This window comes from Felis catus, chromosome A3 (assembly GCF_018350175.1).
Source record: "Felis catus isolate Fca126 chromosome A3, F.catus_Fca126_mat1.0, whole genome shotgun sequence".
NCBI classification, from domain to species: domain Eukaryota; kingdom Metazoa; phylum Chordata; class Mammalia; order Carnivora; family Felidae; genus Felis; species Felis catus.
This window is the reverse complement of record NC_058370.1, coordinates 87,905,413-87,933,035: the sequence shown is the minus strand read 5'-3', so window position 1 is coordinate 87,933,035 and position 27,623 is coordinate 87,905,413. Positions and strand designations below refer to the sequence as shown.

General features: G+C 39.1%; 1 protein-coding gene and 1 pseudogene across 10 annotated transcripts in view; both read right to left on the bottom strand.

Annotated features, from left to right (window-relative positions):
- The window catches only part of ZNF638 (zinc finger protein 638), a 134,201-nt gene that overhangs the window by 75,548 nt on the left and 31,030 nt on the right, over nucleotides 1–27,623 (bottom strand). The window contains exon 1 of one of the 10 annotated variants that reach the window (XM_019827391.2): nucleotides 8,424–8,578. The exons of 8 other annotated variants lie outside the window; for them this stretch is intronic. The gene's annotated coding sequence lies outside the window, so the exon portion shown is untranslated. Of the gene's footprint in view, nucleotides 1–8,413; nucleotides 8,579–27,623 lie in introns of those variants that run through there. One more of the 10 variants, XM_019827390.2, reaches the window with a different exon arrangement.
- On the bottom strand, nucleotides 15,619–17,353 carry LOC123384668 (annotated as a pseudogene).

Genomic DNA, 27,623 nt, shown 5'->3' with positions numbered 1-27,623 from the left:
CCCTTCTCTCTGCGCCTCTTAAAATAAATAAACGTTAAAAAAAAAATTAGTCAGCCACATCATAATGATTACACTAGATTCATAATGAAAAATGCACATCAAACCCCAAACTTGAACTTTATACCACTTCATTTTACAAAACACTTTTAATATTCATTATCTCACTGGAGCCTCACAAAAACCCTGTGAGCAAGGGGATACCAGTTTTTACAGATTAAGTAAAGCCTCAGAACTAAGTTGCAAGATCATAACTAGAACCTATAATTCCTCTCAGTATCTTTCCATGTAAAATGTAAATTTTATAGCTTTGCTTTTTCTAACTATACAAAAGTAGTAACTGTTCATTATCACCCCCCAATAAAGAAAAATCACCCTCATTACATTCAGAAAAAAGTTTTCTACAATCTCTTTTTGTTCGTTTTAGTATTCTATAATCTTTACATAAAGTTTATATAAACTACCATTATTTTCCTAGATATATATACCCACACACCTCATTTGGTATTATTTTGTTAGAGTGATGGTCTCACAACATATAAATCCACTTTCACACCTGAGAATACAGGTATTACACTGGTCAGTTAACACAACAGGGAGTACGTGTCATTCTATGCTTTCCTCAGTTTAAATGTCAATCAGCTAATCTCTTCTGGCATACATACAGATCCACTCAGCCTCTTTTCTACCATTTTCTGTCCCTTCCTGTCTCACAAAAGATATGCAAGTCATAACTCCAAAGGTGCCACAAGTGTGAATAGAGAGTATCCCTCGAAATTAAAATGCCACAATGAGGTACCTCAAGGAAACTGTCAAAGAAACAGAATGAGTAGACAATTAGAAACATTATTTGGTATCATGGAGGGCATCACAAACTTCACTGCCACTTGAAAGGAGTGATAAACCTCATGATTCCATATTTGAAAAAAAATGGAAGCTCAACTTGCTAACGTACAATGCTAGGAACAGATCACCACAAGAACCAAGTATTAATCACCTCATATAGCGATGATTCAATAGTTACTATTTCCAGGAAAACGACTTTTTGCTAAACAGGATGAATATAATTAGATATACTTTTTGAAGCACTGCATACATAAATGGGTGAAGACAACACTGCATTCACAGTAAATGATGCCTCCCTGACATGTGCATTGGTGGGCCTGCTTACCTTGCTAGCTAGCATCAACAAATGTAATTCATTAGCCCAAGAGAAACCTCCTGACCCAAGGTGGAATCAAGAAATCTTTCCTGGAATTGTTTTTAGAACTAGAATGAGGGGCACCTGGGTGGCTCAGTCAATTGAGAGTCTGACTCTTGATTTCAGCTCAGATCATGATCCTAGGGTGGTGGGATGGAACCCTGCATCAGGCTCTGTGTGGAGTGTGGAGCCTGCTTAAGATTCTCTCTCCCTCTGCCCCTCTCCCCCACTCTCGCTATAAATAAATAAATAAATAAATAAATAAATAAATAAATAAATAAATAAATAAATAAATAAATAAATAAATAAATAAATAAATAAATAAATGTAAAATACAATACAATACAATAAAATACAACAAAACTAGAAATGAGGAAAGTAGTGGATGTTGATAAATTTCAAATGCTACTACGGGGGTGCCTGGGTGGCTCAGTCGGTTAAGCGTCCGACTTCAGCTCAGGTCATGATCTAACGGTCCGTGAGTTCGAGCCCGCGTCGGGCTCTATGCTGACCGCTCAGAGCCAGGAGCCTGTTTCAGATTCTGTGTCTCCCTCTCTCTCTGCCCCTCCCCCATTCATGCTCTGTCTCTCTCTGTCTCAAAAATAAATAAACGTTAAAAAAAATTAAAAACAAATGCTACTACGGGCACCTGGGTGACTCATTGGGCTAAGCATCCAGCTCTTGATTTCAGCTCAGGTCATGATCTCACAGTTGTGAGACTGAGCGCAGTGCCTGCCTGTGATTTTCTCTCTCTCCCTCCCTCTCTCTTCCCCTCCCCTGCACGTGCTCTTTCTCTCTCCCTCTCTCAAAATAAATGAATAAACATTTTTTTTAACTCAAATGCATATATTACTGCCTTAGTGAGAAAGCACAAGCACTGAAACAAAATAAAGCCCATATAACAGAGGCCAGCAGGACCAAGAGGTAAATACAATATTGAAGACATTCACTACCCAGATGCAATTGTTCTGAGGCATAACCTGCCCTCCCTGCCACTACGCTGTTCGTTTTCATGAAGTATACTAGCCAAAGGGTACATCTCTGTCTAATAGGGTTTCCAAAATCTTCAATTAAGCATACCTAAACTATTTGGTCAAATGCCTAAGCATGTTAACAGTCAACATTTAAAAAAAAAATTAAAACAAGGATGGAAGAAGGGAAAAAATCTAAAACTGAAAGCGAACTAATACATTTTTCAAACGAATACCGTAAGCCACTGTGGAATAAAAATTAACTCAAGTAATTCATGAACCCACTATTAAATATATATATCGTCGGTTTGAGAGTAGCTAAGAGAAAGGGAAGAACTACAAACAAATTCTTACTCTTTTTAGTAGTTTGTTTTGGGATTTTTCTTTGGTAGTGACATCAGTGAAGTAATTCTTCAATTACTTTAGATATATCATAGGATGAAACAAAAAAGTAAATGTTTTGATAGTGCTGAGAACCAGGGCTTTCACTGTGCAAGACAAGATACATAAATATGAAATGAGGAAAAACAAGAAAAAAACTGGACAATAAATTATAAGCCACTGAAAAAAACAAGAATCCATAACTCCATACCAATCAATGCAAATGCAGAGGGACTGCTGACTTGAAAATTCATTTTATAACTATATTGGTAAAGATTGGTTCAGACAAGAATCACCTACGCATGTTAAATCCAGAGGGAAATTCTGCTAAGTAGGACATTTACATATTCTTAAAATGCATCTTCACAAATTAATTAGTTCAAGGCGGGGAGGAGTCAAACATTTTGACTGAATATATGATCAAACAATATTATCATCCATGGCAGACAGATGGACATCATGTACCTCCAGATTTGATACCATGGGGACACAGCATCACTTAGGCGATTTTTCTGGCCAGGGACAGATAATCTCAATCTCATCAAGAGGAAACATCAGACAAATCCAAAATGAGAAATGTTCTATTAAAAAGAAAAAAAAGGGGCGCCTGGGTGGCTCAGTTGGTTGAGTGTCCAACTTCAGCTCAGGTCATGATCTTGCGGTGAGTTCAAGCCCAGCGTCAGGCTCTGTGCTGACAGCTCAGAGCCTGGAGCCTGCTTTGGATTCTGTGTCTCCCTCTCTCTCTGCCCCTCCCCTGCTCATGCTCGGTCTCTCTGTCATAAACATTAAAAAAAAATTTTTTTTTTAAAGTAAAAAGAACAGAAAAAGAAACTATATTTTTCAAGCAAGCTATACTTTTCAGAAACGTCAACTTCACAGAATACAAAGAAAGGCTATGGAAATGTCCCAGAGTAAAAAAGACTAAAGGACATGACAATTAAATGCAATCATCTGATTCTAGACTGGTCCTGTATTGGAGAGGGGGAAAAAAAACTGCTATCAAGAACACTATTGGGCCAACTGACAAAATCAGAAGATGGTAGACTAAAGAACTTTATCAATGTTAAATTGAGGTTGATTACTATGACTAACAGTTCAAAAGAAACAGTAGAGGAAATAGCAATAGCAAAAGAAAACAACCTGTTCTTAGGAAATAAACTAAGGTAAAGGAGTACAATATATGCAACTTACTCTCAAACAGTTCAGGAAAAAAAATCACCATGTGTGTATGTGTACAACAGAAGGGAAAGAGCGTTGGTGGTATAGTGGTAAGCATAGCTGCCTTCCAACAGAAGGGAAAGAAGGGACAGGGAAGTAAGGAGAGACAGGAATTTCTGTCAGAGATTTAATTCATTCAATAAGTTAATGACCCAATCTTTTAAGTCTAACACCAGACTATCTAAGGACTATCTCCTTAATCATATACCAAGAAAAAAACCCATAAGCAAGTAAGGCAACAAGCAGAAAACAAGCAAAACGTAACACGATAAAAGAGCATCAGCCCTAAACACATTTTTGTTTTTCTTTTTCTGCATCATGCTCACTCCCTATTGACTATTAGTCAGCCTATTATGCAATTCATAATAATCTCATCTTTGGGGACATTTCAACTAATCTGAAGATATCCACCCTGCTAGGAGGGGTTCCAGTGAATTACTTCATACAAAATTGGTTAACTCCCATAAGTAAAATTTAACACTAATGTAACATAGTGTTTTTTAAAAACTTAAACTCAATGTATTAATTCTGGTCCTGTTGAGTGCTAAAAATGTGACCCTCAGCAATCTGGTTAACTCAAGCCTCAGTTTCATCATGTGAAAAATAGGAATAAAAACAATACCACTTCAGAATGGTGATGTGACAATTTATACCTCCTGGCGAAATTACACCTTCTGACTCACAGTAGGTACTCAAAAAATGTTAAGATAGCAAACGAAATGCTTTACTTAAGAAATCGGTAGATTGCTTGGGGCGCCTGGGTGGCTCAGTCGGTTGAGGATCTGACTTTGGCTCAGGTCATGATCTCATGGTCTGTGAGTTCAAGCCCCATGTCCAGCTCTGCTCTGACAGCTCAGAGCTAGGTGCCTGCTTCAGATTCTATGTCTCCCTCTCTCTCTGCTCTTCCCCCACTCATGCTCTGTCTCTCTCCCTCTTTCAAAAATAAACATAAAAAAAATTAAAACAAAAAAAAGAAATAGGTAAATCCCTGTTTCTTTTATTAAGACTTGGGTAACTTATGAAAATTTCAATATAGTAGTTGAAATAGAAACTATACACTGTGTATATAGTGTATGTATATGTATACATACATCACGAGTATGGTGTATGAAATAATTGGGGAAATCTGAATACTATCTGACATTAAGAAATTGTTACTTTAGGAGCAATAAATATGCTTTTCTCTAAGCATTTTAAAGAAAAACTTTGAACTATAAACTGATGAATGACATGGAATTTGCTTAAAAATAATAGGGTAGAGGGGTGCCTGGGTGGTTCAGTAGGTTAAGTGCCCGATTTCAGCTCAGGTCACGACCTCATGGTTCCTGAGTTTGAGCCCCACATCAAGCTCTGTGGTGGTGGCTCGGAGCCTGCAGCCTGTTTCATTCAGTTTCTGTGTCTCCCTCTCTCTCTGCCCCTCCCCGACTCATGCTCGGTTGGTCTCTCTCTCTCTCTCTCTCTCTCTCTCTCTCTCGCTCAAAAATAAATAAACATTAAAAATTTTTTTTTAATTTTTTTTAAAAAAACAGTAATAGGGTGGAAGGTAGAGACATGATTGAGCATTAGCTTGCAATTATTGAAGATGGGTACACGGGTGAATCATTACATAATACTCTCTCTTATACATGTTTGAAATTTTCCACAATAAAGTTTTCTAAACAAAGGGAAGAAATTCAAAGGAAAATGAAGTTGGCAACATTCACTCAACAACAAGACAATAAGGATATTAGCTGAAAGTTTAATAAAATGAAGACTGTGGAAATCAGGTAGGAAAAAAATGTAAAAACTTAAAAGACTCGAACAATAATTATTTTGATATTTAAGGAGTTCAAGAGTTGAAAATAACCCAAAATATATGTGCCCAAGGTAATCATGAATATCAAAACATGTGTACCTTAAAACTCTCCTGTACTCCCTGAACTTTCTTCTCATTACAAAACTCTTGTTCTTGACCCTCACTGATCATTATTATAGCTATGTTTTATTTCTACACCTCACCTTCTTCCTTTCCATTACTGTCGTATCTTTCATATACCTATTGTCCATTTTCATTCTCAGCCACAAATTTCAGACTACAGTAAACAAAGTTGAAGTAATAAAAAAGTAAAGTTGAATACAAACAGGGGCTTATTGGCTTTGACCACAATTACTTTCAACGTGCAGGAGGTCGAAACCACTACATGTCAACATTCAGTAGCTGCTCTTTCCTTGCAAAACGGTCCAAACAGCCCAAACTATGTCACTGGGTACTCATACTGGAAGCACTAATTCTTAGTATCTAAAGCATGTTATGAAGAATTTGGACAGATTTATTCAAACTTTGACTGGTACACATTAAGTCAAGTCATGTCAGAAAGAACACAATTTGGACTCCAAAGGCTCAGGATCTTACCCAGGCTCTAGCAAGTACCAGCTGAGTTCATTCACTCAACACATGAGTACTGAATACATACCAGTCACTGGGACAGATACAAAGATAAACAATCAACAATATAAGTGGTTACAAGAGAGGCATATATAAAATTTATAGATACACCAAATATTTTAATGAAAGATTAGCTGATTTTTCAGCTCCAAAATTCTATCAATTTAATCTGAATTCTTTTAAGCCTCTTTTTTAACTAAAAGGGAATATCCCCAGGAAACAATCTTCAAACAAAAGATGCTTCCTTAAGACTGAAAAACTTGTAATAAAAGTAACAGCTAACGATCTCACTCAATTCTCACAACAATCCCAAGCAGGAAGTAGTATTATCACCATTTTACAGATAAGAAAACAAAAGTTAAGTAAGACTAAAATAACTTATCCAAAATCTTACACATACAGTAAGAAAAAAACAGGGATTTGAATCCAGATCTGATTCCAAAGCCTATTCTCTTTTCACTAAATTATCTGTCTCTCATTTTCTTTCACTACATAAAAAGAAAATTTCCAGAGATCACCTCTGAAAAGCTCCCAAGAGAAAATCTTTAGGACAGCCCTGAAATACAAACTGATCACCGACTATAATAAGCTTTTTTTTTAAACAAGAGTATCCGCTATACACACTCTCCAAGACACAAAAAGAAGAGATTACAAGACTAAAATATAACCAGTATTCAAGGTAACATATATGTAACACTAATAAAAACATTCTGAAACTAGTTAATAGGAACCAATGAGATTTTGTGATTTTCTTCCAAATGTTTTACCTTTTTCTGAACTAGATTCCAATAACCAAGCAGGGAACGGCCCAGCATATTTTTACCGTATTAACATGTTGGAGTCCACATCACTTAAAAGTGCATATTACAGAGTATGGGGATACAAAATAAAATGTATATGAAATGTTGTCATATTGAAAGAAAAGAATGCAACATTTAAAAAGTCTAGAATGCCTAATAAAATTAAAGCTATGCTGGAATAATGTAAAGTATGCATTTATTTTTCTGTATAAGTTTCATTAACCTTTTTTTACAAATTAATTTTTCCAATTTTTCAATTCTAACTGCAAATTTGAGTCAGCAAATATCCCTGACATGTAAGTCAACCCTTTACAACAGATGAAGGATAAAAACGAATAAATTTTTTCGTGCACGATTCTAAAGCCGGTTAGAAAAAGAATTTGAATCAACTTAAGTTGCCAGATCCTGGTAACAAGTTTTGCTTCAGAAATCCTTCAGATTAAAATAGGGTTTTACCCTCCCCGCCCCCAACTTCACCCTAGAGTAAATGTTTAAGATTAAGAAAAATTACCTTGAGGCAGCCGTCACTGACTAGTTCAATTAAAGATTTTGTACTAACAAAAGTCTCCCTCGTTCGCAAATATCTCAAACAACAAAAGATCTGTTCAAAACGTCCTCAAGGATCCAACTGTGTGGTATACATTCTCCCCCCACTTTTAACAGAAGGGGACTGAGCCTAGGAATCACACACAAGTAAACCACTAAAGATCCGTATTCGCGATTCCTTTGAGAAATTTGTAAATAAGTATCAGAATCATTTATGGTTCCCCGTATCCCGCACAGAGGTGACATTTTCTTTGCTTTCATACCCGCGAAAGGCGGAAACAGCAACCAGCAAAAGCCGCTGGATCTAACATTCTCCCTTCATCCCAACTCCCCCTTCCCCAGCCCCAAACACAAACATGTTCTCTCCACGCTCCTTGCATAACGTCGCTCGCCACAGGGCTCAGCTCAAGCTCCACCGCCTCTCTTCAAGGCCCGACGGGAAAGGTTACTCCCTCGTCGGTGCTCCCGCACCACCGCTTCCTCTGGCTGTCAGGCCCGGCGCGGCCTCGGCAGGCCCTGCGCCGATGGGGAAGGGGCCGCCACGGCGCTGCCAAAGGGCTGTTCTTGTTCCTCGGCCCAATGCAACGGCGTCGGGCGGCTCTTCCAGAAGCAATGTCCTAGCACGGGTGCCCGACCCGGCCCTCCGGGGCAGCAAGGTGAACGGACGCGGTAGCGGGGCAGCCAAGCTTTCCTTCTCATCCCGGGGGTCCCCCAACCTCCTCCCGCCCCCGCCGCCGGCCCGCCGCCATTTTGTGCGCAGCCGCTGCGACACAGATACAATAGTCGGCCCGGATCTCACAGGAAAGGCTCAGGACCCCCACGCTATGGGTTCCCGCCTTCCAGCCCCCTATTCCCCACAAGGCAGCGGTCCTACCTATGCCTACCCGACTAACAGCCGGATCCCATTTGCGCCCCACACAGTTTAGCACTCAGCCTCCAGTCTCGACGCCGAAGAAGCTACCGCCTCCAGAGAGCTGCACGCATGCGCGTCTATCGAGCCTTTGCGAGCCCTCATCTGCTCCCGGCGCCTGCGTACCGCCGGCACCGCGCTCGCCGGGAGGCGAAAGAAAGGAGCCAGCGGAGCTTGGTTCCGGAAGGGGGCGCTCTCTCGTGTGGCGTTCCAGGAGTCCACCGTGTTCTCAAGCACCCAGTGTATCGTTGCCTCTGACCGCTCTGTGCTTGTCCCATCCAAATCTTGCGCAACCTTTAAGATCTGTGTTGTCTTGCCTCCGTGAAGTCTTCCCTGGCCATTTTTGGCTTCAGTAATATTCATTTCGCACTGGATATCATAGTGCTTTGTATGGTTAAGATTTTCCTGCCTTTATGTTCCTGCCTTAAATCTATTTTTGCATCCCTAGCAATGATGTGATGGGTATCACAGCCACTGAAAATATCAGGAAATTAGAACTGATTTGAAGCTTATTAAGCTGAAAGCTTAACGCTTGAAAAATCCTTTCATGTGTCATTCCACAATAAAAATAACCTACCTGTGTGTTAGATATTTTTAACCTTCGTTTAACTGATGAAAAAACTTGGGGTTGAGAGAACTTGAGTAACTTAATTTACTCTACTACACCAACATAAAAGCTCAATGGTTGGGCAAAATCTGGTAAAACTCAGAAGTCTCACCTAGGATACCACACAAATCACACCACCTGCCCCACGTCTCATGCGTCAGTTTTACCTAGCAGCCAGCAGATGCGTTTCTTTTATTAACATTAAAATAAGCATAGAGAGGGGCCTAAGCGGCTCATTCGGTTAAGTGTCCGACTTTGGCTCACAATCTTGTGGTTGCTGCGTTCCAGCCCCACGTGGGGCTCTGAGCTGACAGCTCAGAGCTTGGAGACTGCTTTAGATTCTGGGTCTCCCTCACTCTCTGCCCCTCCGCGACCATGCTGTCGCGCGCGCTCGCGTTCTCTGTCTCTCTCTCTCTCTCTCTCTCTCTCTCTCTCTCTCTCTCAAAAAAAAGCATTAAATTTTTTTTAATAAATAAAAATAAAATAAGCACAGAAAAAGATGAAAGAAGTCTTTTTTACAAACTATATTTAACCACATTTTTATTTCAAACTAAATATCCTGGTAGAGGAAACAAACCAAAAAAAAAAAAAAAAAAAGCCAACACGCCAACTCCAAATAACTAACATTGAGTCTTGAAGTGTTTCCTTCCATACATTTCTGTATATTCATACAAACATACACAAACATATTATTTGCATGTAACGGGAAATGTTCTTTTTCTTTTTTGCCAAAAACTTACACATTAGCCTGCTATTTCCTTTTCTGATTACTGACATTTCTCCAAATAAACAATATAGGTCCTCTTTCTTAAATAGCTAATATTCACAGTATGGCTCCATTATCAATTATTCAACGTGTTGTTGACACTGAAGTTGTTTTCAATCTTTTGGATACTATAAACATTGCTGTATATAAACAGCCTTACCCACTGATATTTTTATTTTTATAGGCTAGAATCCCAATAGCTACACTGCTACATTAAAGATTTATATATATCTATATCTAGATGTTTTATGATATATAATTTGATTATAATTTCTTCCCCCCCCCCACAATCATTTTGGCAATTTAATTCTCCTAGAAAAACATCCATTTTATCTGGGTTTCCAAATTCATTTCCCTAGAATTGGGCAAAATAATCTTGTAAATTCCTTTTTCTTTTATGTTGTCCCCTTACATTTTTTACTTATTTCTACAGCACTTACACCTAACATACCATATAATTTATTTCTTATTGCTTCTTATCTCTGTCCACTAGAACATAAGCTCCATGATGTTCGATATTTTGCCTGTTTTCTTCACTGCTTTATCTCCAATGCCTATAATAATACTTGACACACAGTAGAAAAATTAGTGTATACTTTTATTACAAAATGAATGAGTAAAAATGTGTGTGTATGTGTGTGTGTGTTCATGTGTGTATGAAGTTATTGACCTCCTTTCATATCTACGGGCCATGTGAGTTTCCTCCTTTAAAAAAAATCCTTCGGGGGCGCCTGCGTGGCTCAGTCAGTTAAGTGTCCTACTTCAGCTCAGGTCATGATCTTGTGGTCTGTGAACTGGAGCCCCATGTTGGGCTCTGTGCTGACAGCTCAGAGCCTGGAGCCTGCTTCAGATTCTGTGTCTCCTTCTCTCTCTGCCCCTCCCCTGTTCATGCTCTGTTTCTCTCTCTCTCTCTCTCTCAAAAATAAATAAACTTAAAAAATCCTTCTAATATTCTTTGCTTGTATTTCTAATGAGCTGATTGTCTCTTTTGTATTAGGAGGTAATTCTTAGTATAGAAGGAACATTAACCCTTTGTCAAATAGGTATATATTTTCTTTCTGAGTATCTTTTGCCATTGTAAATTTTAAATGTAATCAAATCTATCTTTTCTCTTATGACTTCTGAGTATTCTTTCTGTCTAAGAAACCTCACTCTACTCCCCAGAAGCATACACACCCAGGAATTATACAAAAATTCTCCTAAACTTGCTAAATTTTTGTTTACAATTTCATAATTTTATTTTTTGCAGTTAGATATATTTTATCTAACATTTATTCTTTTTCTGATATGAAGTAAAGACCTAACTTTATTTTCTTCCAAATATATTAAATCATGAAGTTTCCAGATATTTAAAAAAATGATACTTTCTTCCCCCTTCACTGAAATGGCTCTTCCCTTTAAAAAACAAACAACAAAGGAGTAAGTTCCCGTATATAAAATGGATTCATGGACCTTCTAGTCTGTCTTACTTATCTGTCTACCTATATTCCAGGACCATTTTTAACATTCATTAACTGAGGTTATTATTTGAGGTCCTCCTCTGTTCCAGGAACTCTTCTGGCACCAAAGAGTCAGTGACAAACTAGAAGGCAACACTAACTCATGCCCTCATGGCATATACAGCCTAGATGGGGGAGACAGACAATAAACAAGAATATATATGGTATGTCAGATTGGTACTTGCTTTGGAGAAAACCAAGGAAGATCAGGACAGAGGGAATAAGGAAGTAACAGAAGCTGTGATTTAAATAGGATGGTCAAGAAAGCATGACCCAGGGGTGGCTGGCTAGCTCAGTCAATAGAACATCCAACATTGATCTCAGCTTCATGAGTTCGAGCCCCACGCTGGGTAGGTATAGAGATTACTTCTAAAATAAATAAGCAAACAAACTTCTCCAAAAAAAAAAAAAAAAAAAAGCATGGGGCCACTGGGTGGCTCAGTCAGTTAAGCACCCAACTCTTGATTTTGGCTCAGGTCATCATGATCTCATGGCTTGTGAGTTCAAGCTCCATGTTGGCTCCATGCTGTCAGCATGGAGCCTGCTTGGGATTCTCTCTCTGCCCCTCCTCCACTTGTGCACAAGCGCGCGCTCTCTCTCTCTCTCTCTCTCTCTCTCCCTCTCTGTCAAAATAAATAAATACACTTAAAAAAAAAGGCATGACTAAGAAGGCAGCATGTGAGCAGAAAACTGACTGAAGTGTATAAATAAGCACTAGAGAAATCTGGGAGGAAGAGCAGCCTAGGAAAGGTGAACATAAAATACAAAAATTCTTGTGGTGAAGGCCATCTTGGCATACTTGAGAAACTGCAAGAAAGCCAAAGAAGTTGCAATAGCATGAGTAAGAGGGGACACAGGAGATGAGGTGGAGGGGAACCAGGCTATTTTAGTCTGCTGTGGTTGCCATTACCAAAATATCACTGGCTGGGTGGCTTAAACAACAGATTTATTTTCTCACATATTTGATGGCTAGAAGTCCAAGATCAGGGTATAGACAAGTTTGGTTTCTCCTTAGGCTTCTTTCCTTGGTTTGCAGTTGGCCAATTTCTTTCTGTGTCTTCACATGGGCTTCTTCTATGCATATACATCTCTAGTGTCTCTAACCTCTTCTTATAAGGACACCAGTAATATTGGATTAGGGCCCACTCACATGACTTCATTTAACTGTAATTACCCTTTAAGGTCCTATCTCCAACTACTGTCATATTCTCTGAGGCATACTGGGGTTAAGACTTCAACACATGAATTTGGGAGGACACAATTCAGTCCATGACAAAGACCATCTCAAGGCCTTTGGTTTTTACTGTGAAGAGATGGGAAGCTTTTGAACAAAGGCATGACAAACTGACTTTAATTACATTGAATACTTACTCTGTGCCACTACTCTAAATACTGGAGGATACAGTAGTCAAGAAAAATCAGGTGCCTGCTTTCACAGCGTTTTAGTGGAAAGAAATAATAAACAAAGAATATATAATGTGATAACATAAAGTAAGGGAAATAAAGCAAGTAAGGGAAAAATAATAAAGCAGTGGCTGGATAATGCTTTAGATATGGTCACCAGGGAAGTCCTCTCTGGTAAAGTGACAGCAGAGATATAAGGGAAGAGTGAGGGAAAGTCATTCAAATATCTGGAAGAAGAGGTTTCCAACAGGACACATCAAGTGCAAAGGCCCTGTGAAAGGAGCACATTGGGTATGTTTGAGGAATAACTAGAAGGCCAGCACAGCTGAGGTGGAATGATACAGAGGAAGGACAAGATAAGGATAGAGAAGTATAAGGGATCAGATCATGCAAATCTTGATAAGCCACTTATGGCTATACAGAACACTGAATACATATTGGATTAGGAATCACAAAAGTTTCCTTTCTAGCCCTGCTCCGATACTAACCTCACTGGATTTTGGTTTCCTTACCATAAAAAGGGGTAAGGGAAGGGACTAGATTAGCTTGCCCATAAGATGTGAATCTGGAAATCTCCTGTAAACTAAAAGATGTTCATGAATATTTTTGGCATTCCTAAGAAAAAAAATTTTTTTTTAATTTTAGAATCTACTATATCCACACTACTCCATGCTTTTATACCTTTTAGCTACCTTGGACCACTTGCAGAAATTCACATTCCCATCTAAAAATGTCAGCATTCCTGACAGAAAAAAAGTCGTTTTACTCCACATCCTCTTCTGACCATCGCTCTTGTCCACAATCCTCCACCCCTTTTGTTACCCACACTGCTTTCTGATTGGCCATACAAGTACTGAGCAGCTCTAGCCACTGTGCGCCTTCCGCCTGCTCAGCACAGTCACAGCTCAATGCCTGAAAGGATTAGAAAAAAGAATAGTCATCCCAAGCTTTTTCCTGTGATTTGTTAACACGCATGGGACTTTGTCTAAATGACATAAAGAATCTCATCACCATCTCATCTCAAGTGCAAGTGTTGTAAAAAATGGGATTTGGGGGCAATAATTGCCCTCTATATGTCTTTATGTATGTATGTATGTATGTATGTATGTATGTATGTATTTATATTTATTTTAGAAAGAGAGAGAGAACACATGAGTTGAGGAGAGGTACAGATGGAGGGAGAGACAGAGACAGAGAGAGAATCTTAAGCAGGCTCCATACTCAGCACAGAGCCCAACATGGGGCTCAATCCGATGACCCTGGGATCATGACCTCAGCCAAAATCAAGAGTTGGACACTCAACCAACTGAGCCACCCAGGGCACCTCTACGCTCCATATATCTTTAGAATCAAAATCTAATGATTGAGATAGACACAGAACCATGATGAAAGTCTGAGAAACCCCAGAGCCATATCATGCCCTGGTAAAGAATATAAACATCAACAAAAGTTGGGTCTTACTGATATTTGAATTTTGCCTCGTTTTGCCAGACTATAAGGTGTGTTTTAAATGTTTACTTTTGAGAGACAGAGACAGCATGAGCAGGGGAGGGGCAGAGAGACAGGGACAGAGGATCCAAAGCGTGCTCTTCACCGACAGCAGCAAGCCCCATGTGAGGCTCAAACCCATGAACTACATGACCTGAGCCGAACTTGGACACTCAACCGACTAAGCCACCCAGGTGTCCCAGTTTGCCTCTTCTTATTAAGGTGCTTTCTAAGGGTTCCTGGGTGGTTCAGTTAGTTGAACGTCCAACTTTGGCTCAGGTCATGATCTTGCAGTTTGTGAGTTTGAGCCCCGTGTTAGGCTCTGCACTGACAGCACTTCAGATTCTGTCTCCCTCTCTCTCTGTCCATTCCCTGCTCTCTATCTCTCAAAAATAAATAAACTTAAAAAAAAAAGTGATTCCTAAATATATCCACCGGTTCTTTGATATGATTCACTTCACAAGGTAGAGCCTAATTCCGCACTCACTGAATGCCCAGGTCAGACTTATCATATTGTTTCTAATAAATAAAACGTGGTGGAAGGGATGCTATGTGACTTCTAAGGGTAAGCCATAAAGAGGATACCCTCCACCCGACTTTCCCTTTTCTCTTTTGGATTACTTACAGCAGGAAAAGCCAGGTTCCATGTCATAAGAACATGCAAACAGCCTGCTGAGACGCCCAAAAGGGAAGGGATTTTAAATACTAACAGAAGCAGACAGCTTAGCTTAACAGAGAGATCAGGAAAAGAGACTGTCAGAGAGAGCTCTGCTAAATAAAACACTGTCATCCCAGAGTAACTTGTGCCTATCCACGGCTGTATTCTCTGAGGAGCAAGAACAGAGGTTGCGCATTGAAGGGGCAATAGGCTTCACTAAAATAGTTTGTTTAAGTTATTAGACAAACAACCAACCAAACAACAAGAAAAATAAGTCCCAGGAGAGAGATAATCAGGATCTAGATTTGCTACATGGTACCTAAAATGTCCAGTTTTCAACAACAAAAATTTACAAGACATACAAAGAAACAAGAATGTGTGACTCCTACACAATAAGATAGGACAACAGAAACTGCCTGTGACAAGGTTCAGATATAGGATTTAACATACAAAGACTTAATAATAATTATTAGAAATGTATTGGTAGAGATGTGCGTGGGAGGCTTAGTTAAGCGTCCAACTTCTGCTCAAGTCTTGATCTCATGGTTTGTGGTTTCGAGCCCTGCGTTGGGCTCTGCTGACAGCTCAGAGCCTAGAGCCTGCTTCAGATTCTGTGTCCCCCTCTCTCTGCCCCTCCCTTGCTCTCTCTCTCTCTCTCTTTCTCAAAGATAAATCAACATTTTAAAAAGTAATAAAAAATAAAATCTGAAAAAAAAAAAAGAAATATATTAGAAGAACTAGAGGGAGCCCTGCTAAAAGAAGTAAATAAAATGTATCACATGTTGCAGCAAATAGAGAATGTCAATAAAGATAGAGGAATAACTTTTTCAAAGAACCACATGGACATTATGGAGGTAAAAAGTACAATAACTAAAATAACAAGTTCACTAGAAGGGTTCAAGAATAGATCTGAACTGGCAGAAGAAACAGCTAAAACAGGTACCAGTGTAGATCTTTCATAAAAAAACAGCAGTGTAACACAATTTTCAGAAAGCGGGGGACACTCTTCACTTTATACCATTTTGGCTTAAGAAATATTTCATAGGAATGCTCTACTTTCAGACAGTGGGGGAAACTTGTAATGGACGTTTCCGTGGCACCAGCACTATAGGTTTTGGAGTCACTGTAAGATACACAGAATTACATCCATAATTAATATGAGGGACAACATTTCAAGCAGTAATTTCTCATACATGGAAAATAAAATTAAGAAAGGACCATCAAACAAAAGCTTCAGACAAGGCAAGTCCGAGGAGAGCATATGAGAACAGCCACTGATTCAAGTGAGGGGTTCTGGCATAACCAATGAGAAGGCTGCCAAATACTATTCCAACACCAGCACCAGAAACTGCTACTCCTATTGTTGCACCACCTGCACCAATAAATTTGCTAATAGTATCAATGTCTCTCTGATTGCACTGGCGTGAAACTCCCACTGGATTAGCTAAAACACCATTCTGTGCTGCCATTAAATACTGTAGAGCCCTCTTCTCTCAAGATAACACTGATGCAGAAATTGGTCTGGATGCAATTCTGGATCCAGCTTGGATTAGAGGAGAGGTGCAGGCAAGCTTGGCACAGATGAACACACTATACTCTTTGCAGGCAGCACAACTAGAAGACTTGGGTGACAGGCAACTTAAGTTCCTCTCCCACTTCTTCTCTTCCTGGAAGGCGGTGGCAGTGGCTATTTCAGAGGTCAAAGGAGTGTGGTTCCGGGCGCCTGGGTGGCTCAGTCGGTTAAGCGGCCGACTTCGGCTCAGGTCATGATCTCTCGGTCCGTGAGTTCGAGCCCCGCGTCAGGCTCTGTGCTGACAGCTCAGAGCCTGGAGCCTGTTTCAGATTCTGTGTCTCCCTCTCTCTGACCCTCCCCTGTTCATGCTCTGTCTCTCCCTGTCTCAAAAATAAATAAAAACGTTAAAAAAAATAAAAAAAAAAGGAGTGTGGTTCTCTTTCATTTTTGAAGGATAGTTTGACCAGATACAGAATTCTTGGTTGATACTTTTTTCCTTTAGCACTTTGTATTCTTTTAAAGTTTTTTTATTTTTTATTTTTTATTTTTTATTTTTAGGGGTATCTGGGTGAGTCAGTCAGTTAAGTGGCCGACTCTTGAATTTTGGCTCAGGTCATGATCTCACAGTTCAAGAGTCTGAGCCCCATGTTGAGCTCTATGCTCACAGTGCAGAGCCTGCCCTGGATTCTCTCTCCTCTTTGTCTGCCCCTCTCCTGCTCTCTTGCTCTCTCTCTCTCTCTCTCTTTCTCTCAAAAATAAATAAGAAATGTTTTTTAAAAAGGCTTTTTTAGTTTTTTTATTTTTAAGTAATCTCTATACCCAACATGGGGCTCGAACGCACAACCCCAAGATCAAGAATCACATGCTCTGCTGACTGAGCCAGCCAGGTACCACATGTTTTAGCACTTTAAATATGTCATTCTATTGCCTTCTGGCCAACACGATTTGCAAAGAGAAATTGGTTGTCATTGTTACTGGGGCTCTCTTGTACAAGATAAGTCCATTCTCTCTTGTTTTCAAGATTCTTTGTCTTCCAACAGGTTGACTATACTATATCTGTATGTGGATCTCTTTGAATTTATCCTGCTAGGATAAATTGAACTTTTAGTTCATTGAACTTTTTGGATGTGTAGTTTCACATCTTTCACCAAATTTGGAAAGTCTTTGTATATTATTTCCTCAGAAAGTCTTTCTTCCCTGTTTTTCTCTCTCCTTTCTCTCTCTCTCTCTCTCTCTCTCTCTCTCTCTCTCTGGGACTCCTATTACACATACTCTGGTATGTGTGATGGTGTCCCACATATCTCTTAGGCTCTGTTCATTTTTCTTCATTCTTTTTCCTTTGTGCTCCTCTGACTGGATACTCTCAATTAAATATTTTCAAGGGTGTTGATTCTTTCTTTTGCCTGCTCAAATATGTTATTGAATACCTTGTTTTATTTTCTTCCTAGTCACCCCACTAGCAAGGGTGGGATTCCCAACCTAGGATTATTGACATGGCTGAACACATGACACCCAATACTGAGAAAATGAGATTGCTAGCAATTTGTTGTCACATATACTTACGACCTGGGGGAAGAGAACATCACACATCACACAGAGCCCTGTGAGAGTCATACTCAGAAACAGAATGAACAATCACATGTCGGAGGTAGGCTTTGTCATTTCAATAGAGTGGGTTGATACTTGGCTCCTGAAGTAAGCTGTGATTGTCTTATATGAAGACTTTCATGGACTTGCAGGGAATGGAAACCTGTTACTCAGGAACAATCAGGAACTGCACATGGTCCCCATGATAAAAAAGTTTGTTTGGCTGGGGATATGGAGTTTCTTTTTATTTTATTTTGTTTTGTTTTGTTTTGTTTTTAATTCCTTTAGTTTTTTTTTTCTTTTGGTTTATTTATTTTGAGAGAGAGAGAGAGAGAGAGAGAGAGAGAGAGAGAGAGAGAGAGACGTGGGTGAGGGAGGAGCAGAGAGAGAGGGAGAGAGAGAATCCCAAGCAGGCTCTACGCTATCAGCACAGAGCCTGATATGGGGCTGGAATGCATGAACTGTGAAATCATGACCTGAGCTGAAATCAAGAGTCGTATGCTTAACTGACTGAGCCACCTAGGTGCCCCTGAAGTTTCTTTCTAGAGTGATGGAAGTCTTTCTAATGTTGATTGTGGTGATAGATGTGTAGAACTCTATGAATATATTAAGAACCACCGAATGGTCACTTTCAATGGATGATATCCATTGAATTCATATGTGAATCATGTCTCAGTAAAGCTTTTACATTAAAGGTTCCTTCTATAACTTATGAGAGTTTATTTTAAAGCTGCAGAGAAAACAAACAAACAAACAAAAGGACAGAGCCTCCAGCTCTGCTACTGGAAAGCCAGGTCTCAAAGAGCAATAGAATATGAACTTCTCATCATTCATGACCCAGCAACAGCAGCTCTGCTGACTTTGTCATCTCCTCATGCCCTCTGACACAGGCAACTGTTGTTCCCTACTTAAATAAGTCTACCATACAGATGACTCAGTATTTCTAGGTTTCTGCTTCCCCTCTGACCTTAGCTTCTGCTTCTCTTCTTTCTGTAAATCTCAGATTCAGATTTGTTTGGGTCCCTTTGTCCCCTTTTTGCAGCGTTCTCATACTAGTCCATTCATAAGTCACTGGTCTGACTAATAGAACATACATTTTGGCTAAGGCACTTATCCCTAATTTAATTAGCTCTGGAAGAGGCAGTAGGTAATATGATACATTGCTAGTGTGAATCCAAAATAGTACAGCCATTCTAGAAAATGGCTTGGCCCTTTCTTATAAAGTTAAACAAGCATTTTCTATATAACCCTAGAATCCCACTCCTGAGAATCTACCCTAAAGTGATAAAAGTTTATATCAACACGAAAACCTATACACAGATGTCCATAGCAGGTTTATTTATAATAGCCCCAAACAGGAAACAACCAAATGTCCTTCAAAGGATAAATGGATAAACAAATTTTGGTACATCCATACAATGAACATTACTCAGCAATAAAAAGGAACACATTACTGATACATACAACAACTTGGATAAATCTTAAACATGCTGGGTGAAAGAATCTAACCTCAAGAAGTTACCTTCTATGTGATTCCATTTATATAACATTCTCAAAACCGTAAGACAGCAGTGATGGAGAGCAGATCAGTAGTTGCCAGGAGTTACAGTTGGATTGGAAGTGTGACTGTAAAAGGCTAGCACAAGGGAGCATTTTGGAATGATATAACTGTTCTTTTTCTGATTATGGTGGTAGTTATACACATCTATACATAAGTTAAAATACAAAGAACTGTACACCAAAAGAAAAAAATTAAAGTTTCTGTACGACAAGCTTAAAAATAAAAACAAACTTAGAATATTCTTACGGAATGAATGTTTGTGTCCCCCGCCTCAACCCCCATTCATAAGTTGAAACCATAACCCCTAATGTGGTGGTATTAGGAGGTGTGGCCTCTGGGGGTGATTAGGTCGTGAGGATGGAGGCCTTGTGAATGGGATTTAGTGCTCTTATAAAGGAGACCCCAGAGAGCTCTCTCGCTCTCTTTCTGTCATGTGAGGACACAAGAAGACAGCTGTCTGCAACTCGGGAAGAGGGTTCTCACCAGACCTGGTCATGCTGGCGCCCTGATCTTGGACTTCCAGGCTCCAGAACTATGAAACATAAGTGTTTGTTGTTTATAAGCCACTCATTCTATGATATTCTCATAAAATAGCAGACAGATATTAACAAGCAAGTTATAGAAGAGAAAATGCAAATAGTCAAATTTATTAGTAATCAAAGGAATACAAATTAAAACAGTAAGAAGATATTGTTCACTTATCAGATTGGCAAAAATGAAAGACTGATAGTATCTAGTGGGGGTGAATATGTGGGGAATTTAGTAGACTCATATGTTAGTGAATATGTAAACTGGTAGAGCCTTTTTTAGAGGGCATTCTGATGGCATCTTAAAAAAATGCATATATCCTTTAAGCCAGATAGTATATTTATATAATTCCAGTACTTATCATAGTACCTGGTATATAGAAAATCAATTACCATGTGAAAATTGAGATTATCAGGTAAGATTTCCTGGAAGAAATGGGGGCACCTGCAGACTCAGTTGGTTAAGCATCTGACTTTGGCTCAGGTCATGATTTCATGGCTTTGTGAGTTCGAACCCTGTGTTGGGCTCTGTACACTGTGCAGACCCCATTTGGGATTCTCTCTCCCTCTTTCTCTGCCCTTCCCCTGTTCACGCTCTATCTCAAAATAAATAAATAAATAAACAAACAATAAAAATAAATTGGAAAAAAAAAAAGATTTCCTGGAAGAAATGAAGGTTTGAGCTGACCCTTCAAGGATGGCTAGGATTGGAATCAGTAAAGAGGAAAAAAAAAAAAAAAAGGATATTCTAGGAGAAAGAAAAGCCGAGACACAGTGACTCAAGAGGCAGAATGAATATGTTAAATTGGCATCAGCCAGGCTTCAATGCAAGAGAAGAGTAGGAAGGTGGAGAGAAAGAAATGGAAATGCTTTCACACAGTGAGGTCCACCTAATCTTTGGGAGCTCAAATTAGATTCCACCTCCCCTAAGAAACCTCCCCTATCCCCAGAGTTAATTGCTTGACCTATTGCACTTCCAAAGCTCCAGAGGGAAACCTCATTATCACTGATTCTCAAACTTCATCCTGCATCAGAATCACATGGTAGGTAGGTTTTTAAAACACAGATTTCTGGCTCCACCCCCTACAGTTTCTGATTCAATAGGTCAGAATTGTGGGGACCACAATTTGAGAGCTACTACTCTGCCAAATTGGCCTCTTTTGAATTGCTAAAATACCATTATAGTGAACAGCTATTATTTTTGCCTTCCCAGTACCTGTTCTGGCTTTTTTCAGTAACCAAGCCCTTTTCTAGAGAACTATTTCTAAGTAGCTTAGGGGTGCTTGCTTCCCCCTTAGACACAGGACCCAGACCTGACCAAAGTATTCTATTCCTGTGGTCACAGTAATTGATTCAGGAATGAGAATATGGCCAAGCAGGATCTTCTCTGGGGTTTTTCTGCAGAGTTATCAGAGAAGATGCTCTCTTTCTGCTAAGGTTGCTAACCTGATAAGATGTGTGTCTCAGGTTTCTGGTGGCCTTCGTGACTACCAAATGGAGAAAAGCTGTTAAAGAGAGAAGGAAGATGTGGATGACATCACCTGAACCCTTATATCTAGCCATGCTCAGTTAAACTACTATAACTTGGAACATTGTATCTGTGCCTATCAAACCTAAAGCTTGAGAGGCTTTTAGAAATACAGTATCTTATATATGAACACAAGACCTAAATTGGGCCAATCAGACTAAAGGGAAAAGACATTTCATTTTAGTGGACAGCCTCTCCTTGCCTCCATTCCAAGACATCACCAAGAAAGTCTCTATCCTCTGTAGTTACTGGCAGCTCCCTTGCCACCACAGGAAGCCAGTCTTAGGATAGAGCCTCTGTTGAGAATGGCAGGATGAAGAGAAGAATAAACCTGGGTCTATACTGACATAAGTGAGCCACTGTTGACATTTATCAGTTACCACCTATCACTGGACTTTGGGTTATATAAGACAATAAATTTATTTGCTTGGTCTAGTGTTTTTTTTATTTTTAATTTTTTAAAAGTCTATTTATTTTGAGAGAGAAAGAGACAGTGGGGGGGGGGGGAAGGGTGGGGAGAGGGAGAGAAAGAGAATCCCAAGCAGGCTCCACACTGTCAGTGCAGAGCCTATTGCGGGGCTTGAATTCCAGAACTGCAAAATCATGACCTCAGCCAAAACCAAGAATCAGATGCTTAACCAACTGAGCCACCCAGATACCCCCAAGCCAGTGTTTTTGTATCAAAGTCAAAAACTATCCTCAGTCATGTAAGCTAAGTCATATAATTGGCTACTTCTGACATTGAATTCTTGCAAGAAAGAATAAGCTTCAGTCAAAATGGCCCATCTGAAAACAAATAAGAAACACTCTAGAGCCTTGCAAAGAGATATCTGTATTGCCCAGAGACAGTAATCCCAAAATGGGTGTAGGTCAGATAATCACTAACCTTACTAGGTTACAAAAACCAAAAGTTCTGCCTCAAGCTAATGTAAAGGAGTCACAATGGGAGAGCTCATCAGGGTCCTGGAAGATCCAAAGAATTGGGACAGCCCGAAGGACCAATGTCTTCTTGCTTCCTTTTGCCTCACAGCAACCCACTCTAGATGGGACAAAGGTGAATACCATATAATAATGAGCCAGTCTGAAATGCACACTGGGGACAAGGGGAAGAAAAGTTGTGCCTCCCCACCTTGAAAATGCCCCAAGACAGAGGCCATGATTGAAGCAGTTAAATTTGAGTGAAGGAGCTTAACAGACAAAGAGACCTATTCCTGGGGCACCTGGGGGCTCAGTCATTTAAGTGTTAGACTCTTGATCTCAGCTCAGGTCATGATCTCAAAGTCCTAAGATCAAGCCCCGCATCAGGCTCTGCACTGAGTGTGGAGCCTGCTTGGGATTCTCTCTCTCCCTCTCTCTCTGTCCTTCCCTTGCATGCACATGCACACACACACATACACACACACATACACACACGTGCGCACGTGCTCTTTCTCTCTCTCAAAATAAATAAATAAACTTAAAAAAAAAAAGAGAGACCTATTCCTAAGGAACAGAAATGAGCATGTACATTCAATATTGATGTGAACACAGTCTTTCTGGAAGGCAATTTAACTTAACAGAAACCTTTTAAAAAATGTTTCTACTCTGGGGGTGTCTGGCTGGCTCAGTCAGTTAAGTGTGCGACCTTTGATCTCACCTCTGGTCTTGAGTTCAAGCCCTACATTGGGCTCTGTGCTAGACAAGAAGCCTAGCTTAAAAAAAAAAAAAAAGTCTATACTCTGGATCTAACAATTCTATATCTAGGAATCGATTCTAAAGAAATGAAGACTTAACTACAGATAGATTCAAATGGCCACCACTGAAAACAATTTGAATGTCCAATTGCCAAAGTTATGACTTTCATTTAAGTGTCTTCTATACTCCAGCCATTTTGCTACACAATGGAGATAAAACAGTACATGTCAAATTAAGGGCCAGAAGTGAATGTTCAGAAACTTTTATATCAACTTAACACAGCACTTTTAGGTCTTAAAGCTAATAAAAATGCATGGCTTATATTTTGTATCTCTTTGCGTTTTTATTTTATTTTTTCCAGTAACTTATTTTTATTGTATTTAACAAAAATATTGTTCTGTGACAGATTGGGCATTAGTTAATTATTTAACTAATTAATTTTTGAGAGAGAGAGCATAAACAGGGGAGGGGCAAAGAGAGAAAGAGAATCTTAAGTGGGCTCTGTGAGATCATGACCTGAGCCAAAATCAAGAGTTGGATGCTCAACCAACTAATCCACTAAAGTGCCCCCAGATTGGAAATTTAAAAAATTGGTCCTTCACCACAGATACTTTGAGAAGCCTTGGTATAGAGAATTTATAAGATGGAGGCCTAATTGGGTATAGTAAACCAGTTCATTTGGCCAAAAATTACAGTACAGACTAAGGTGCTGGCAATGGAAATGGAAAAAACTTAACATATTTAGGAGGCAAAATTGGTACAATTTGGTAATATGTAGATATGAGGAAGAAGTGAAGGATGTGTCAACAGTGATTCCTAAGTTGATGGCTTATTCAGTGGGACAGATAATCTTGCCTTTCACTGGAAGACTGCCAGGTTTGGGGGACGGGAGATTCATTAGTTCTGCATAGCTTGGATTTGTAGAGTTTGGAGTGTCTTTGACAAAGCAGAAATGCTAAATAGGCAATGAGATATACCTAGGCTAGGTCTCAAAAGAGGCTTATGAGATGTAAATTTAGAAGTCACTGGCATGTTTCTAATAATTGAAGCTGTGAGCCATTGATGAGATTACCTGGGGAGATAATACTGAGAAGATGGTCTAGGCCAAGTGTCGAGAACAGGCAATATTTAATGACTCTGAAGAAAAGGATGACCTTGCAGAAATAACTGAGGACTTTGGGGCACCTGGGTGGCTCGGTTGGTTATGCGATCAACCAGCTCAGGTCATGATCTCATAGTTTGTGAGTTCAAGCCCCATGTCGGGCTCTGTGCTGACAGCTCAGAGCCTGGAGCCTGCTTCGGATTCTGTGTCTCCCCTTCTCTCTGCGCCCTCTCCTGCTCACACTCTGTGTCTCTTTGCCTCTCAATAATAAATAAACGTTAAAAAAAGTATAAAAAAAAAAGAAATAACTGAGGACAAATCACACAATTGCTTTATATCCACATAATGAAATATTGCTCGACAATTTAATTTTTTAGATTGTAGTATTAACTAAAAAAGTTCAAAGTATCTATCGTATGTTCCCATTTTTAAAAAGAAAAATATAAATATATGCAGTCATATATCCAAAAGCCTCGTGTTAATAGTGGGATATATTGAGAGTTTTTTTCCTGCTCATTTTCATTTCTACTTTTTTTTTTATAATGACCTCAGTTTTTTCCTTGTGCCAAAGCAAATTTTTAATAATTTATGTGCACATGAGGGTACAGTTTTCAGATTTAAAACTTTGACTGAAACATAGAATGTATATTGATTTTTTTCTTTTGCTTAGAAATACCTTTATTTTGTAAAGCCACAGATCATTCTGCAAAGTGGTTATCCCCCCCGCACAAACACACACACACATACATACACTTACAAAAAAAGATATTGACATCTCTTAGGGAAAAAAAGGTAAAAAAATGTTTCTTATTAAGTCAGGGCTACACAAAGATTATATCAAGACCCCTCAAGTTTTCACTAAAGATTGCCAAAGTCACATAAGGATTCTCTGAAAATACAATCCTTGGGCATACTGAATTTGTATTTTTTTCTGGGCTGGCACCCCCCCCCCACCACCACCCGGCACCTATCACAACTATATACTAGCACCAAGAAATGAAACAATTTACAAAAAAAAAAAAAAATCACAAAATCAGAAAGTGTCAAAAACATTATTAAGGAATTTTAAAATACTTTCTTTTTTTGTAATGTTTGTTTATTTACTTTTTTTGAGAGAGAGAAAAAGAACACAAGTGGGGGAGGAACAGAGAGAGAGGGGGAGACACAGAATCTGAGCAAGCTCAGGCTCCGAACTTTTTCTTGGCATTACATTGGAGGTCCTACCTAATGAGTTAAGACCCAAAAAATGGCATAAAGATAAAAAGAAATAGAATTATCACTCTTTGAAGATGATATGACTATGTACACAGAAAACTCCAAGGAACCTGCAGATAAATAACTAGAATTAATAGGATGATTTAACAGAGTAACAGTATAAGATCAAATTACAAAATCAAATGCGTGTCTATACATCAACAAAAAAGTCAAAAAATGTAATTTAAAAAATAACTATTGGGGCACCTGAATGGCTCAGTCAGTTAAGCGTCTGACTGTTGACATCAGCTCAGGTCATGATCTCACAGTCATGAGATTGAGTCCCACATCAGGCTCTAAGCTAAGCACAGAACCTGCTTGGGATTCTCTCTCTCCCTCTCTCTCTGCCTCTCTCTCTCTCTCTCTTAAAATAAATAAGCACCTTATAAAATTTTTAAATAAATAAATATATAAATAATAACCATAGTAGTGCTAAAAATTAAGGTACTAAGTAAAACTTTAAAATGCTATGCAAGATTCCATGTGGAGAAAATTATAAAACATTATGGAGAGATATTAAAGAACATCCAAATAAACATGAGCTATATATGTTTATAGATAGTTACATTCAATACCATATGTATGGCAATTATCCCCTAAAGACATGTATAAAGTCAAGGGAATTTCAGTCAAAACCTGAACTGCACATTTTTTTGCAATCTAGTAAGCCAACTCTGAAGTCTATATGGAAGAATGAGGAGCTGAGAATAGTTAAGACTCTCCTATGGAAGAAGAATAAGAAGGGGAGACTTGCCCCACCAAGATCAGGAAGCATTAAAAGTTGTAATATGTAAAAAGAAGTGTGGCATTATGCAGAATAAACAAAAAACTAAAAGAACAACAAAAAAAAAGAGTTCAAAAAAGAAAGACCAAAGCACTTATAGAAAGCATAGAAATATAGAGATAGAAATTATATATATGCATGTATATATATTTATATAAAATGGAAGTGGCATGAGATCAGCACGGAAAAGGATGTCTTTCCACATAGAAAAAAAAGTGGATTCCAACTTCTCAACATACTCCCAAATCCATTCCAGGTACATTAGAAACTTGAAAGTGAGGGGCACCTGGGTGGCTCAGTCGGTTAAGGGGCTGACTTTGGCTCGGGTCATGATCTCGCGGTCTGTGAGTTCGAGTCCCGCGTCAGGCTCTGTGCTGACAGCTCAGAGCCTGGAGCCTGTTTCAGATTCTGTGTCTCCCTCTCTCTCTGCCCCTCCCCCGTTCATGCTGTGTCTCTCTCTGTCTCAAAAATAAATAAACGTTAAAAAAAAAATTAAAAAAAAAAAGAAACTTGAAAGTGAAAAGCAAAGTTTTTAAACTTTTACAAAAAACATAGGTAAATACTTGTATGCCCTCAGGCTAGAAAAGAATTCCTTACACAACAGTCAAACACAAACCATACAGGGAAATATTAATGAACTCCACTATTTAGAATTAAAACTGTTTACCAAAAGATATCAATATTTTTTTTAATGTTTTTAATGCTTATTTATTTTTTAGACAGAGAGAGACAGAGCATGAACGGGGGAGGGTCAGAGAGAAAGGGTGACAGAATCCAAAGCAGGCTCCAGACTCTGAGTTGTCAGCACAGAGCCCGACGTGGGGCTCGAACTCACGGACCATGAGATTATGACCTGAGCCAAAGTTGGACGCTTAACCGACTGAGCCACCTAGGCGCCCCAAGATATCAATATTTTTTTAAAAGTTATAAATTAAGTCACAAAGTAGAAGAATATCATGCAAGAAATTAGCAAAGAATGAAGTGTTTATAATGAAGTGTTAAACGACACAATAGAAAAATGAGCAAAAGATATTCACAGATGGAGAAGTACAAATAGCCAATAGAAATCTGCTCAATCTCATTAATAATCAAGGAAATAATAATGAAACCTCAAGGAGATTCATTCCTTTCAATCAACAAATACATATTAAAGTCTAGTGTGCACAAGTTACCACTCTAAGGACTAGGGATGCAACCATGAACAAGATATACGAAGTCCCTA